The sequence below is a fragment of the Artibeus jamaicensis genome, unplaced genomic scaffold (genome assembly GCF_021234435.1).
Source record: "Artibeus jamaicensis isolate MK-2021 breed Jamaican fruit bat unplaced genomic scaffold, CSHL_Jam_final scaffold_916, whole genome shotgun sequence".
NCBI lineage: Eukaryota > Metazoa > Chordata > Mammalia > Chiroptera > Phyllostomidae > Artibeus > Artibeus jamaicensis.
This window is the reverse complement of record NW_026522059.1, coordinates 54,068,392-54,085,681: the sequence shown is the minus strand read 5'-3', so window position 1 is coordinate 54,085,681 and position 17,290 is coordinate 54,068,392. Positions and strand designations below refer to the sequence as shown.

Genomic DNA, 17,290 nt, shown 5'->3' with positions numbered 1-17,290 from the left:
TAACTATGTGAGCTAATGAATGTGTTAATTAACTTGATTGTAGTAATCATTTCACAATGCACATGTGATTAAATCATCCTATTCTACAGCTTAAAAATCACATTGTACAATCTTGATATGTCAATCATACCTCAGTAAAGCTGGAAAAAAACTTACCTCTCTTAAAATATTAGCTATTTACTTATTTCACAGTTATTTTGAGAATTAAAGGAAATACCAGGTGAGGTAATATATATATAAAGTTATCTTTAAACCTTGACAGGAAGTTTTTTTCCCCTCTGCTTTCCTCTTTCTTTTTTCTCTCCTTTTTTTAGTCATCCAGAATGCTTGCACTGTAACATGAAATGGTGATTTGCTTACGTAACAGTCCTTGCTTACATAAATAAACTTGTTTAGAGCCAACTCTGTGATAGGTAGAGTTATAAGTACTTTACAGATATTAACTTATTTAAGCCTGCAAAGGAAGCCCCTGAGAACCTTTTGAAGTTTGGCTATTTTTATCCCCATTTTTACAGAACAGTAGTCACCCTTATCCACGATTTGGTCTGTGGGATTTCAGTTACTTGTGGTCAACTGTATTCTGAAAACATTAAATAGAAAATTCAAGAAATAAACAATTCACAAGTTAAAAATCGCAAGCTGTTCTGAGTAGAGTGATGAAATATCATGTTGTCCCGACTCCATCCCACCCAGGACATGAATCATCCCTTTGTCCAGCATATTCATACTGTAGATGCTGCCCGTGTGTTAGTCACTGAGCAGCCATCTGGATTAGTAGATCAACTGTTGAAGTTCACAGTATTTGTGTTCACGTGTCTTTTATTTTATGTAATAATGGCCCCAAAGCCATTCACATAACTTCTATTTCAATATATTATTATAATTGTTCTATTTATTATAATTGTTCTATTTTATTATAATTGTTCTAATTGTTATTCTTACTGTGCTTAATTCATAAGTTAAACTTTATCATAGGTATTTCTGTATAGAAAAAACCCACAGCATATATAGGACTTGGTACTATTCCCTGGGGCTCTTAAAATATATCCCCCATGGATCAGAGGGGACAATTGTATGTCAAAACTGAGGTGACAGGTGTAGTAGCCTGCCCAAAGATCTTAAAGCTGTGTTTATGTCAACAGGCTGACTACTTAGCTTGGGATTTCTGTTCCAGTGCTGAACTTTTCCTGCTTGGTAATTTGGGGGTAAAGGGATGAACTCCATTGATGCCAACCCTCCATCTAATTAAAACTAGGCATTTTGGTTTGCCCATTTCCAAGATACTGCCAGAAATGCTCCATAGCTCTGCCCTGAGAAAGTGTGGCTACACATTTTAATTGAACTTTTCTTCCTTATCTCTAAGAGCTTTAGTTATAATCTTCAGACTAAAGCTATGAATGACTATGGATGGGCTTGTTTCCTGGAGATTGAATATGAAGGATCAAGTGAACTGGAAGCCAGTCGATCATCTACCAACAGGAAACCTGTCAGACCTACATCAGCACAGGTACATAGAGACAAACTATGTCAATAAGCACTTTTGCTATTTCTTCTCTTTTATGAATTGAGCAACTTTTGTTCCACCCCCACTGGGTTGGAGAGGTGAGCCTTTGAAGCTACACAGAGTAAGGACTATGAAGGGGAATTGCTGGGTCCTGGCAGAGGATGTCTGTCCTTCCTACCCTACCTCTAGCCCCAGTCAAGCCCTAGCCCTATAGTGAGAAGAAGTGTCCATTTCAGATAGAGAGTCACTAGAAGTTATGGTTGATGTCCACATGATGAAGACATCCAACCTCAGAACTGACCCTTCTCACCAAAAGGGGCTTAGCAGTGGGTTCATTCTTACAGGCTCTCCTTCCAGAGTCCTGGCTGGAGGACTAACTCACCGAACAATGAACAATGGGTCCTTCCTAGCATGTAGAATTGTAATAACTCAACATTCAAAGGCAAGGGGAGATCTATACACACCATGTGTTATGACTGTCAGGGTAGTTTGGAATTTGAGGTCGTAGTCAGTCTAAACTGAAGAATCATTTTGTAATTTGTTTATTTGGCTTTAAGATTCCCATGGTTACTAAGGTCTTCTTACAAGTAAACCTCCTTGTGACTTTAGTGACAAGATAAGAATGATCTGTAATTGGGATCCTCAGGTCTCATAAGCATGTGCTTTGGCAAAAGCAGTTGAATTGCTTAAGAGTCAACATTGTTATCTTATGATGCTTGGCAAATAAATCTTTTGGCAAATCCTCTCTCCTAGACTGGTAGGTTATACACAGATAATTTTGCTTAGCTTCCTACAAATTATCACAGACTCCAAAAGAAGAAGATTTTCATGAACAAATTTGTATTATACTTCTCATGGTCTGCTCCTGGCCATGGTCATGATATAAAATGAGTCAGGATTTGACTCTTAGGTCAGCTTCTTCCTTTACGTCTAAGAACAGTAGCTGAAACTTTGAACTTTTCTTGCACGGTACCACAGATGATGCTAAACAGATATTTGTTGATCATGAAGAAAATGCAAATGAAGAGGAGGAGGAGGAGGAAAAGAACAGGAGAAAGGAAAAAGAGAGTGATCATTGTACTTTCCTAAATATAAATAGAAAGTAGTAACATTATTCACCAGTATTTTGAGCAAGCCAGTTTTCTAAATGTTTCTTAAATATCAAAGACCCTTCAGGATTGAAAGGAATCCTAAAAGTATCTTTAAATTCAAGGAATCTAAATATGAATGCTAAATATGCATTTTATAATTAATACATATAATTAAATAATTAATATAGTTATTAGATAAGAGCATTAGAATGAGGCTTTATAATTATTGAATAGAAATATAATATGACATTATACCTCTGGAATATTAAAAATCTATAAAATAATTTCTTTGATGATGTTCACCAAAATTATAACCTTAGAAATCTAAGAGAAAATAACTTCTAGGCAGATAGTTATTTCATTTTCACTTTGGAAAACTTTTAACATAAATATAAATGTTTATTTTAAAAAAATCTTATAAAGTCAAGAATACTAACAAGTCTTACAAAACCAGAAAAAATTTCTGATGACTTTTATTTTTACTATTTTTTTAGAGGCATGCTGCTCCAGATATCTGGGAGATTACATACCCACTAATGTATTTCCCCTTCATGTTTATTTTGGAAAGATGGCAGGTTATTTTGAAAGAAAGGAAGAAAAAACAGACTGCAGAGGAAGCAGAGTTGCCTTGTATCTCACAGGGCAACGGATTACTAAAATTACCAGACTTTACGGAAGTGAACACAGGTTCATTTCATTTGCACATTTTCTTAAGTTTTAACAAGATAATATACTCATAGCATTTAGGAGACGTGCCCAAGGCAAAAAAATAATAAAGAAAAACTCTAATTTTAGAATTTTCCCTGGAGCACAAAACCACTAGTAATGAGGGTGGCATTGTTTCTTACCTTTAGCTATCAGACAAAACTTTCTTCCATTACTTTTCAGACTAATTCAGTTTTATAGCAGATTATAACAATGATAAATTGGAAATTAGATATCATACAAAAACTATAGTGATACTATTATAAGTCAAAGTTTAAATGTTTGTTAATATTCCTGGCTAGTAACTGGATTTGTTTCAAGAATTCATCCAGTCTTTCAACTGAAACTTACAAGGCATTTACTGTACACCCCAAAACCGCACCAGGGATACAAAAGTAAATAAAACAGAATCCTTGCCCTATAATGCTCACAGTCTGCCTATGTGGCCTTGGATGTGGCAGAGAAAGTAAAGTCATCACAGACAGCATTTGGGAACTGATGCATGTAATAAAGCATCAACTCTTCTATAATTCATTGAGTAAACTTCTAAAACTATTTGCTTTTATCTTCTTAAACAGAAGATAGATTTTACATTGATTTACCTCTGAATAAAGTGTCCTTCCTCCAACAATGAAAAATTTCTACTGTACAACATTATTTTAATTGTGTCTCTGCAGGAAGGAACATGTCCAGAATGATCAAGACACTGGTTGTAATCAATGACCTCTTTCAAGATACCTTGAACTTTCTTTTGTTGATCAGACCTTCTAAAAGTGTGCTGGGAGTCAAACTCTTCTGGCTTACACCCATTTTAAACATCACTTAATCGCATGATGCGACAATTCGTTATCAGATGACCCTGTGCTCATACACAAACACAGCCGCTATCAGACACAGACAGGCCATAATCTGGCAAAACCTTGATGAAACAGAAATAAACACAATGTGTAGTGAATATTAATAAACTCAGGCATTTTGGCAACACAAAACATTACAAACACCCTCAAAAGGAAAAGTGCTGTGAGGCTAGGTTTCCTTATATGAACCTTACCATCTATACAAACAGGAAAGATAAAAGAGAAAGAGGTGAATCTTTTGAAATAGTATATCTCTTTTTCAATCTTGGAAATAACAACTCCCCTCTTAAGAACTAATAGTTTCCGTAATGTGTCATTTTCTCAAAGGGAGGGGACCAAGGTACAGCAAGATTCTCGCCCTCCTGCCTGGAAGCTTACTCATTTAAAGGTAATTGGAAAGTACTTCAGGGTCAATTCTTATTAGTATGTAGGAAATCTAAGACTCACTGGCTACAGCAAAATTAATTCAGTAAGTAAATCTTAAATTTTATTTTAAAATAAAAACTAAAATGTGTCAAAATAGTAAATATAAAAAAATTCTCAAAAATTGGTTGAAAATAGTTGAAAGGTACTTTAGTTTGGGTGTGTCAGGTCAAGTCGAAACACAAGGAGAAAATCGAATGTTGTTTCTTAAACACTTCAGTAGTTTTGAAGCCTTTTTCATAAAAGCGGTATTGTGTCTATGTCTGTAATTTATTAAAAATCTGTATTTATAACAGGAAGCTAAATAACAAAATAAACAAGCAAATAGAATAAAAACAAAGACACTAAAATAGAGAACAAGTGGGCAGCGACCAGAGGGGAGAGGGAAGGGAACTTAAGGGGAAAAAGGGGGAGGGATTTTGAAGAACAAATAGGAAGGACACAGGGATGAGGTTGTGGGGAGGGGGGGATGGGCAGGAGGTGGGGAGATGGGGCGGAGGGGGGGTTGGGATGGGAGAAATTGACAAAAGAAAACTGTACTTGAAAAATAACTCAATAAATTAAAAATAATAATAAAATAAAAATGTATTTTAAAAATCTGTATTTATATAATCTGTTCAAAACAGTGCCTAAAATTTGTGGCAATTTCCAAAAAATAATTTGATCAAATTTAATTTGTTGCAGATCCTTCTCAAAAGACTATTCTATTGATGATAGCCATTCTGGCAGGAGATTCCTCAAAAACTCAAAATGAAACTGCCTTATAACCCAGCAAATTCCACTTTTGGGAATATATTATAAGAACCCTGAAAAGCTCATTAGAAAGAATATATGCACCCCTATTTTCATTGCAGCATTATTTATAATAGCTAAGGTCTGGAAATAGCCAATGTGCCCATCAGTAGATGGATAAAAAAGATGTGGTACAGTCAATACCCAGAAATCAAAGGCATTTCTGTATACCAACAATGAAAAAGCAGAAGCAGAAATCAAGAAAAGAACCCCATTCAATGTAGCAAAAAGAAAAATAAAATACCTAGGAATCAACTTAACCAAGGACATAAAAGACCTGTATGCAGAAAACTACACAACACTGAAGAAAGAAATCGAGGAAGACACAAACAAATGGAAACATATACCATGTTCATGGATTGGAAGAATTAACATCATCAAAATGTCCATACTACCCAAAGGAATTTACAGATTCAATGCAATAACTATTAAAGTACCAATGGCATACTTCACAGATATAAAACAAACACTTCGAAAATTTGTATGGAACCATAAACGACCCTGAATAGCAGCTGCAATTTTGAGAAAGAAGAACAAAGTTGGAGGAATCACAATACCTGATACCAAACTGTATTACAAGGCCACTGTAATCAAAACAGCCTGGTACTGGCATGAAAACAGGAACATGGATCAATGGAACAGAACAGAGACCCCAGAAATAAACCCAAATCTCTATGGCCAATTATTATTCAACAAAGGGGGCAGCAACATAAAGTGAAGTAATAATAGCCTCTTCAACAAATGGTGTTGGGAGAAGTTGACAACTACATGGAAAAAAAAGAAACTTGAGCACCAACTTATACCATATACCAAAATAAATTCCAGCTGGATAAAAACTTAAATATAAGCCGTGACACCATTAAAGTCCTAGAGGAGAACATTGGCAAGAAAATCTCAGATTTTTCATGCAGCAACTTTTTTACTGATATGTTCCCTAGAGCAAGGAATATAAAGGAAAGAATAAACAAATGGGATCTCATTAAAATAAAAAGCTTCGGCATGGCTAAAGAAAACAGTATTAAAATAGAAAGACAACCAACTGTATGGGAAAACATATTTGCCAATGATACCTCAGACAAAGGTTTAATCTTCAGAATATACAAAGAATTTACACGACTCCACTCTAGGAAGATAAGCAACCCAATTAAAGAGTGGGCAAAGGATTTGAACAGACATTTCTCCAAGGAGGACATACAGAGGATCCAGAGACACAGGAAAAGATGCTCAATAATATCATTAGCTATCAGAGAGATGCAAATTAAGACCACAATGAGATACCACTTTACACCAGTCAGAATGGCTATCATAAACAAAGCAACAAACAAGTGTTGGAGAGGGTTTGGAGAAGAGGGGACCCTAATCCATTGGTGGTGGGATTGCAGACTGGAACAACCAAGTGGAAAACAGTATGGAATTTTCTCAGAAAACTAAAAATAGACCTGCCTTTTGATCCAGCAATTCCACTGCTGGGATTATATTCTAAGAATTCTAAAACACCAACCCAAAAGAACCTATGCATCCCAATGTTCATAGCAGCACAATTTACAATAGCCAAGAGCTGGAAGCAACCTAGGTGCCTGTCAGTAAAGGAATGGATCAAAAATTATGGTACATATACACAATGGAATTCTATGCAGCAGAAATAAAGAAGGAGCTCCTGCCCTTTGCTACGGTATGGATGGAACTGGAAAGCATTATGCTGAGTGAAATAAGCCAGGTGTTGAAAGACAAATACCATATGATCTCACCTTTAACAGGAATCTAGCAACAAAATAAACAAGCAAGCAAAATAAAAACAAAGACACTGAAATAGAGAACAGGGGTACAATGACCAGAGGGGAGAAGGGAGGAAATTTTAGGGGGAAAAGGGGAAGGATTTACAGGAACTAGTATAAAGGACACATGGACAACAACTAAGGGGGATAGAAATGGGAGGGAGGTGGGGAGCACTGGGGGGGGGTGGGCTGGGATGGGAGTAAAAGACAGAAAACTGTACTTGAACAATAATTAAATTTAAAAAAATTTTTAAAAGATGTGGCACATTTACACAATAGAATACTACATAATTGTTAAAAGGAAGGAAATCTTACCCCTTTGCAACAGCATGGATATACCTGAAGATTATTATGCTAAGTAAAATAAGCCAATCAGACAAAAACAAATACCATATGATTTACTGATATGTGGCATCTGATAAATAAAATAAGCTGATGAGTAAAATAAAACTAGAGGCCTGAATACATGGAATAGACTAACTGATGTCAGAGGGGCACAAGGTGGGGGTAACTGGAAGAGATTAGCCAAAAAACACACTTATTTGCATATATGCATAGCCCACAGACACAGACAATGATGTGGTGAAGACCAGGGTGAGGGGCAGGAGCTGGGTGGAGAGGTAAAGGCAGGGGGAAAGAAAGACATGTATAATTGTGTCAACAATACAAAGTAAACAAATCAATAATAAATAAATAGAAAATAAAAAATTATTTCTATGCTAAATGTTTTCTTCACCTGCCAAGCCCTCAAGGATGAAACTTCTCCCTCACTCTCTGAAACAGGTACTTCTATAGTCACCAGTTAGTAGGAGCTGTGAAGTACTCTGACCTGCCTGCCTTACATTCCTAACCTTCTGGTGCCTCCAATGCTGTCATCTGGGTACGGTAATCCTGTGCCCCGTTTTATGTTCTGAGATGGCAGATTTCTGCTTCCCACTAGTGTTGTTGGATCCTTTTTCTTCTCCTACTCCACAATGTAGTTGGTCTTAAATTCTGACTCCATAGCATTTCCTGCCCACATTCTGGCTCCCCGTGGTGACCAAACCACCCTCTGTCTACCTTCCACTTTCATGCAAAAGATCACCAGGGTGTATCCCAATTCTGGAACCTTCCACAAGCCCCAGTCCCTACTTATAACCGCCTGATGATTGCTTAGTGACTTAAAACTTGTCACTTATTTCTCAGATCAGTTTCTGCTCCCTCAGCCTCTGCTCCTGCAAGGTGGTGCTGTCCTTTCCCTCCCAAACCACACCAATCACCTCCCATCGCCACTCTATCAGTACCCAAACTATGCCAATTCCTGCTTTATGTTCTTCTGCCCTTTGATTTAAAAAGTTCACCACTGCACTGGGTCCTAGGAAAGAGAGAGTCAAGAAAGGTCAAGCTGCTATAGTTGAGGAAAAGAACATGCATGTGTTTCACCAGGAAGTCTTGGTACAGTGTGGAGTGACCTCTGTTAGCAGTAGTGGAAACCTTGTCATTGTGAGAGTCATTCAAAGGCAAACCAGTTAACAAGCTGAGTGGAGCCAAGAAATCAACCAGACAAGTGCAGGTAAGAAACAAGAACTCCTCACTCATTTCCATCTGTAAATTCTATCAAGAAGGGTTATAGATGGTCAAGGAGTTATTTTAGGACATGGACTCAATAGGAAGAACGACATCCCTGATTTAGCAAAGATTTCATGGAAACTTTGATGGCTTGTGTTCCATAGTGTTTTTTTTTTCTGTATCCTTCACCTGGGAGAAAAGCATAATGTAGATTACAAGAGGAAAAGAGAAAAAGAAATAAAAATAGCTATCAATAATAGCTACCATTTATAGACAGCCTAAGCTGGACCAGCTACAACTAATCACTTTACGTGCTTCACAAAATCAAATTATTGTCCCCATTTTACAAATGAAGAGAAAGGTACAAAGAGGTTAGATAATTTTGCCAGGATCACACAGCTAAAAAGCAGAATGAGAATTCAAACCAAGGTCTACCCAGGACCAAATCCAGTGTCATTTTGCCTGAATTTCTCCAACCTTTAGAAGGAGGGTTCCAGAAAACATGCCATTTGTCCCAACAAGGAATGCTATGCTTTTAAGACTGTAAAGTTATTAGCTAATGCTTCAGAACTCATTAATTATGTGGGCAATATATGTAGAAAAATATTTAGAGTGTTTTTCTAATTTCATTTCTTGGCTCTCTTTAATTTTTTAACTGGTTTGCGTTTGAAAGACTATCACAGTGACAAGGTTTCCCACTACTTCTCACAGAGGTCACTCCACATTGACTCCTTTTTATTACTACAGATTTTTCCCAAGTAGATAATTGTAGTCATTGGTTCAAATTCCTGGAGATTGAGCTGGTTGGACTGGAAGGCAGTGACACAGAATCGGTAAGACCAGGCTTCACAGCCACACAATCTTGGGTTTGCTTCTATATTCTGCCACCGGCATTCTGTGTTGTGTGACCTTAAGTTACTGACTTCGTTTTACTGACTTTTCTGAATCAGTTCTTCCAGTTTCCATGTTACCCAACCCAATTTTCTGTCTCTTGATGCTTCCATTGAATATTTTAGAAGCATTTGATTTCCAATTTTGATACCCCCTGCCACACTCAGTCTTTCTCATCTCTGAAAATAGCAGCAACACCCACCAAGTTGTTTATTTCAGAAACGTTAGTGTCTTATTGATTTCTCTTTCTCTCTCTCTCTCAGCCACCCTTACATCCCACCCATCTTTAAGATGGATAATTTTTACTTCTAAAGTATAGGTTGCATCTGTATATCTCTCTTTAAAATTACTATACTGGTCCCTACCTCCATCATCATTTTCCTGAACACCGAAATGTTTTTATAATTAACCTGCTCAGTTACTCTCTCCTTTCTCTTCAATTCATTCTTCACCAAGCAGCCAGAGTGACTGTTTTTAAGAAGAAAGAGGATCATGTTACTACTTATAAAAGTATCCAATGGATTCTAACTTACAGATTCCAAACTGTTCTTCACATCTATTAAGACTACTATTATTTGTTTAAAAAAAAACAGAAAATAAGAAGTACTGGTAAGGATGTGAAGCAACTTTAACCCCTTTGCATTGCTGGTGGGAATGTAAAAAGCTATAGCTGCTGTGGAAAACAGAATTAAAAAGAGAATTACCATGTGATCAGCAATTCCACTGCTAGGAACATATTCGAAAGAGTCTCAAAACTGATATTTGTACATTATTGTAGAGTATGTTACAGCACTACTCACAATAGCCAAATGTCCATCCTTAAAGATAATGTGATATATACATACAATAAAGTATTATTCAGCCTTAAAAAAGTAAATGCTGCCATATGCAAGAACAGATATAAACTTGCTAAGTGAAATAAACCAGAAAAATACTGTATGATTCTGTTTATATAACCTCTACATTCATAGAGACAGAAGTACAAGAGTGGTTGCTGGGGGTATTATGAGCAGGGAAGGGAAATTTTTTAATGGATTTAGAATTTCAGTTTCAAGAGTTGAAAACAATTATGGAGAAGGAAGGTGGTAATGGTTATACGACAACATGTGTGTAGCTAATGCCACTGAACTGCACACTTAAGAATGGTTAAAATGGTAAGTTATATGTAATGTATATTACAACTTTTAAAAATCTAAAATTTTTACCATGACCTAGGAGGCCTTGTGTCATCTAGCCCTTGCCTAACCACCCCAGCTTCCCTCCCTCCTCATTACTCCTACCCTGGATGTCCTTCAAGGGCTCTGTGAACCCGCAGGCTGTTGAACACAGTGGGCTGCTTCTCTTCCATCTGTCAGCAGCTTAAATACAATCTCCACAGAGAAGCTTTCCCTCATACTCCAGCCCTCAGTCAGTCCTCTACCCTTCATATACGAGGGTTGTCCAGAAGGAATCCAGCCATGTAACATGAAAAACAGGCTTTATTGAAGAATATACAAGATATAAGAAACACTGTACACAAGACACGCATTCCTGAGTCCCCTTTAAAGTAGGCACTTTGGGACCTCACATAGTTCTCCCAATCACCATCAGCTGCCCTATTATGTTTTCCTGAACCTAACTGATGGTCTGAAATCTCTTTCCTTTTAAAGGTGACTTTAGTTTCAGAAAAGCCAGAAGTCACAGGGCTCCTAATTTGGGCTGTAGGGAATCTGAGTCTCCTGGGTGATTTGATGTTTTGTCAAACTCTGCACGAGATAGGATGCATGAGTGGGCGCATTGTCAGGACCAAGCTGCCAGTCCCAGTTGTCTATAGACGCAGCTTCCTGAATCATCCAAATAGTTACCAAGGAGGAATGTTCTAGCTCAATGCAAAACTTAATGCAGATTCCTTGCTCTACTCGCTCAGTCATTTGAATGTGACAGCCCCACAGTGCACATGCTCACTCTACGGTGTCTACCACCCCCACTAACTAGTAGGGTGAAATCATCATTGTTCACGCATGCCCATTCCAGTTCACTTTCCTTAGCTGCCAGGTTACATATATGTCACACAAATCATTCTCGTTCTATTCTATTAAAAATGGCTGTACTTTTTCCTGACAGATCTCGAATTTCATATATTTCAGCTTCATCACATGTCACAGGGGAGTTTATATTCACATGGAGAAGCTTTGTTAAAGCTGCCTTACTCTTTAGGAATCAATGAAAAACCTAGGCTCCCTTCACCCATGGGGTCCATCGGGCTTCCTGAAATGATTGAAGTCATGTGCTTTACAAATAATAACTCAGGATGATTGTGAACTTCAACGAGTATTTTTGAGTACTCTTCACTTGTTTAATTTTCTCATCCTATGAAAGAGACTTTGAATTGTTCCCTCTGACTCTTACTTAAGTAGTTTACAAAGAGTCGAGGGGAGACTTTTTAACTTCCAAATTAAAATAATAAATACATTTCAAAAGGCTTCCTCTGTCCCCTGCCTTCTATCGTGGGAGTTGTTCTTCAAGGGGGAATTCCTCTGAAATAAAATTGGGAAAGGCTCCAAGAAAGTTCATGCTTCCAATATTAAGCATTTTGACTCTGAGGACATGGCCCAGCCCACTCTTTAATCACATCTGAGGAAATTCCCCCAGCCTGGGTAAAAGATCATAATATCTTAAGAAGTTGATGAGCTCATGACAAGCAATTAAATTTAGAAAGCCAAGACACTCCCAGGAACCTCCTCTAAACTACATTTCTTCTGCATTAACCCCCTGAAATTTCCAGATCAGCACCTTTCCAAATTTTAAATTATTTACAAAGTAGCTTTTTAAAATGCATTGAAAGCAGAGAGTGGTTTGTGTTCTTTGTCTCTGAAACTTAATTAACCTTTAAAAGTTTTGTAAGCCCCATTTATCTTTGATTGATTTGGCATTCCAAATTTTAATTTTCAATGTGGGGATTATCTCATATGTACCTTGAAATTTTATGGGGGAAAGAAAGAAGTATATCAGGATATCTCAGGTGATAGGAAACAAAAGGCCTTTTATAACTACCTAAACACTTAAAATTTTCAAGAGAAGCCAAATGTCAGTGCTAGAAGATTATTTTTAATATAACAATATTCATAATCAAACTGCCCACCATTGTTATTTAAGGTAGAGATGTAATAAAATGACAATGAAAATATATAATTGTATAATTCGCTTTTGTAGATAGCCATTTCCCTCGTAAATACTGAAGCTTCCCACCACCTCTCTCTTGCTAATGTATACATATATGTCATACTTACTAATAATTTCTTTGGCTCATAAAACAAAAGATTGAAATTTCAGTTGAGAACGAGGGATAGAGATGGAAAGTGCTTTTTCCCTTGCTCTTTTGGAACTGTATTAATCCTACCCTACTAGAGTAAAGAAAGTCTGGCAAAAAAAAAAAAAGAAAGTGTTTAGTAGATCGCAGTTGTTTGTAAATGTAGAAAGCAAGAGATTTCCATGTATGGACTTTAAGTGCATTCCAGCACAGTGTCAAGTTTTGTGTGCGATAAGGCCAGAGCAGGAAGCCACTCGAGGTCAGGAAGGAAGTGCTGTCAAGCTTTGGAGCGGGCAGAGTCCTGCAGGGAGCTGGGCAGGCTCAGAGCTTCAGCTGTGTAACCACTGCCCTATTTTTAAAAGATAAACAGCATGAATAGCACAAAATCCACACAGGGGCAATTTCAAATTCATCCAAATCACACACGTAGCTCACTCTTCACATTTGTCAGGCTTTGCATACCTCCCCAAAACATGGAATAACTGTTTCTTCTAGGTGCTGGGACAGCGATGCTTCTGCGGATTTGATTATGGCCTTTTATCCAGTATCTACAGCTGACTTTGAGGGCCGCTGGTTATCCCAGCAAATCTCCAAGTGTTTCTTTTTTCTTCCATCTATTCTCAACCCACTACCAGAATCTCTTTGTTGAGAAAGAAGTCCTAGTAGTAATTAATGGAGTTAAGAGAAAATTCTCACTTTAATAATGAGCCTACAGAAATGTCTAAAATTACCCTTGCCAGTGCAGTTCAGTTGGTTGGAGCATCATTCCACAATCCAAAACATTGGGGGTTTGATTCCCAGTCAAAGCACATACCAAGATTGTGGGTTCAATCCCTGGTCAGGGAGTAAATGGGAGGCAACCAATCAATGTCTCTCTCTCACATCTATAATTCTTCTCTCTTCCTTCATTCTTCTCTAAAATCAATAACCACATTTTTAAAAATTAAAAAAATAAGAAATTTTGAAAATGTATTCTGGCCTTGACCATGTGACTCAGTTGGTTGGGCATCATACTGCAAAATGAAAGGTCACCAATTTAATTCCCTATCAGGCTCCACCCCTAAATTGTGTGTTCATCCCCAGTCCGGGCACATATGTTACCCACTGATGTTTCTCTCCCTCTCTTTCTTCCTCCCTTCCTCTCTCTCTAAAAATAAATTAATTGATATTTAGAAAAATAAGATACGAGTAAAATAAAATGCAGTCAGTCAACAGAACTCATTAGGTTGATGACCTTGACGTTTTCAGAGTTAATTTTCAGATCAATAAGCAATCACTGGGTGCCCATTACATGCTAAGCATTGTGCTGGGCATTGGGCTTTCAAGGATTAATCAGCTACCCTGGTCATTGTGGAGTAAATAGTATAGAGCAATGATTTTTAACCAACGTGCTGCAAGAATTTTTGCATCATTCAATACCTAACCATTGAGTCAGGGGCACTGACCTTTTTTTATTTAGGTTGTTAAATTAAAAAATTACAACAGCCAACACAACAGTAGCTGTCCAGTGTGACTGAATCAGAATTATATCTGTTTTTGTCAGATTGGCAAAAATCATAGTATGTATTGTTGGTATGCTGCAGAATTTTAGTAATTAATTTGTGTGTGATGAAAAAGGTTAAAAATTATTGGCATAGAAGGTTAATACAGTCACTTCTTTTTAAAGATACAAATACTTTGTATGCATTGTGTCAGGGCACTGAGAGTGATGGACAATAGGCCCAATAGGAAGACTGATGAGGGGGTCCTAATCCAAACTCAGGTGTGGGGTGAGATTAAGGGAGACTCCAAAGTGGATGGGCATTTTCCAAAGGAGGTAGAAGAAAGACAAGAACAGAAAGGAGGTGTGTTCCCAGGCAGAAGGCATTGTCCACCATGGCACAGAGGCCAGAGATGGCATGCAGCATAGTTAATCACACAACAGCTCAGAAAGTAGGGATGCTCCAGTTGGCATTTTCCCTGGGAAAATGATGAAGAATCAAAGAATGTAGGCTCAGGGGCCCAGGCCCATGTGGGAAGCCCCGGGTCTGACATCCTGAACACGTACCACCTACTGGACAGAGATGGAATTACAAAAAGGAAATAAAAAGCACAGCTTCATGTAGAAAAGATTGATAAATCAAACTACACAATTTTAATTTTGTTAATCAAAAGGTGCCATTAGAAAAGGAAACACTCATAAAGAATCATTAAGAAAATAAGGCAAAGTGACACAAAAATGGACAAAAAAACTTGAACAGGAGCTTCACAAAAGGGAAAATTCAAATACCCAAAACTATATATGAAAAGATACCCATATGTTTAGTAATTAAGGAAATATAAACTACAACAAACATAAGGGCACAATTCTTTAAGTATGACCCTGACTTCCTCAGAGGGGCAGAAAGTCCCCCCCGAACATCTTTTTTTTAAAAAATATTTTATTTATTTATCTTTAGAGGGGAAAGGAAGGAGAGAGGGAGAGAAACATCAATGTATGGTTGCCTTTCATGCATCCCCTGCTGGGAACTGTCCTGCAGGGAACCAGCCTGCAACCCCGGTATGTGCCCTGACTGGGAATCGAACCGCAAGTGTCTGGTTCGCAGGCCCGCGCTCAATCCACTGAGCTATACCAGCCAGGGCCCCACCCTGAACATCTTATTTAAAGGAGTACCCCACTCTCAGTCTCTACTTCCATACGATGTGCTTTTTACCACTTGCAATATGATACTGTTATTTATTACATGTCACCATCCACTAGAATGTAAATGCAATGAGTTCGGGAATTTCGTCTGTTTTGTTCATTGATTTTTTTACCTTAAGATCTAAATTACACAGTAGGTGATCAAAGGATATTGATAATTTGTTAGGATTATAAGCTTCTTTGGGAAAAAGTTTGGTATTATCCTGTAAGGTAGCATATAGGCATACACAATGATCCATCAGTGACACTCCTATGGATACAGTTGGAAGAAACTCTTATACGCACATGCACAGGGCCATGTATATGTTCATTATGACCTTGTTTACAATAACCAAAAATTGGAAACAAGACAAATACCATCAAATCTAGAGCAGATGAACAAATTGTGATCTGTTCTACAATGGAATATTACATAGCAATGAAAATGAATAACCACTCTTAACATGGATGAATCCTAACATAGAATCAGTAAAGGATACAAAGACATAAGTGAATATGTACATAATAATTCCATTTACTTAAATTTCCAAAAAAAATAAAATAAACTTCAATATTTAGGCTATAACTAGAAGTAGTAAAAATTATAAAGAAAAACAGGACTGTATATTCCAGTCTTCTTCACATTAGGATATTGGGAACCAAAGAAAGTCCTATATCTCAGTTTGGGTGATATTTTTTAGTGTTGTATAATTACTTGTTAAACTACATGCAGATGTTTTATGCACTTTTAATATTTGTTTTATTTTATAATTAAAGTGCTTTAAAGAATAGAGCACTAGGTTTTTTAAGATTGTGGGATTCAAAATGAAAAATCAATCACTTTAGAAGTCAAAAACCAAAAAATGATGTCACTGGAATGTGTCCACATCCAGACATCAGTATGTCATCCCGAAAGAAACAAGAGAGCCAGGCAGTTAGGACCAGTGATCTCTTCATTTAAAGTTGCTCTTCTTATTGTTTTAGGCCAAAGTTTCTACATTCAGAAACATCCTATTGATCTGCCACAGGAAATGCAAAATGCTGTCAAAGAGATGCCCTCATTTCTTTTGTGTATGCTTTTCTTATAACTGTATAACAGAGACATCTGAGAGGAACGGAAGCACAAGGCGAGCCAGTGCAGGGACGAAAATATCTCCAACTACCATGTTTTCAGGGAGAAAAAGGAAAGACGGCTAAATTTGAGCAGTAATAGAAAATTTCACTTGCTCAGTAGTATGGGCTCTGTTCATTATTTTGCAGTTGGTCAGAATATTATGAAGAGACTTCCTGGTTCACTGGGTTTAGATATGAATGCAGGCTTTGCCAAAGGCAGTTACAGAAATCACAGGTGATGTTTCTTGTGGGTCTCCATCAGCCGGTCCAGGCTGCTGCCTTTCTGTGTTGGGTGGTTCCCTGTCGGCTCAGGCTGAAAGTATCTGCCCAGGAAAAGGCTGAGCAATTGAGAACTGCCGGAAACCCTGATTCCAGTAATCATTCTCTTACGGGGACTGGGCTACTACGTGCTACGTCAGAGCTTCCCATCCTGACCCACAGCTCACTGTCTCCAATCTTCACTTTTTTACACCATGCTGTCCCTGTTAGGGGATACTCTGTTTAGGGGATACTCCCTTTTGCACAGTCTGGGAGGACAGCCCTGTCTCTCTTGCCCTTACTCCAACATTTTCCTCTTTCAATAAAAGCATTGATTTTTCTCTCCAATAAGGGCTAACCTCATTTTTTCAGGAAGATTCCC

The 17,290-nt window shown here is 37.6% G+C and overlaps 1 pseudogene; it reads left to right on the top strand.

Moving 5' to 3' along the window:
- Positions 1-1,393: 1,393 nt before the first annotated feature.
- LOC119049350 (melanoma inhibitory activity protein 2-like) overlaps positions 1,394-17,290 on the top strand; it is a 34,569-nt pseudogene continuing 18,672 nt past the window's right edge.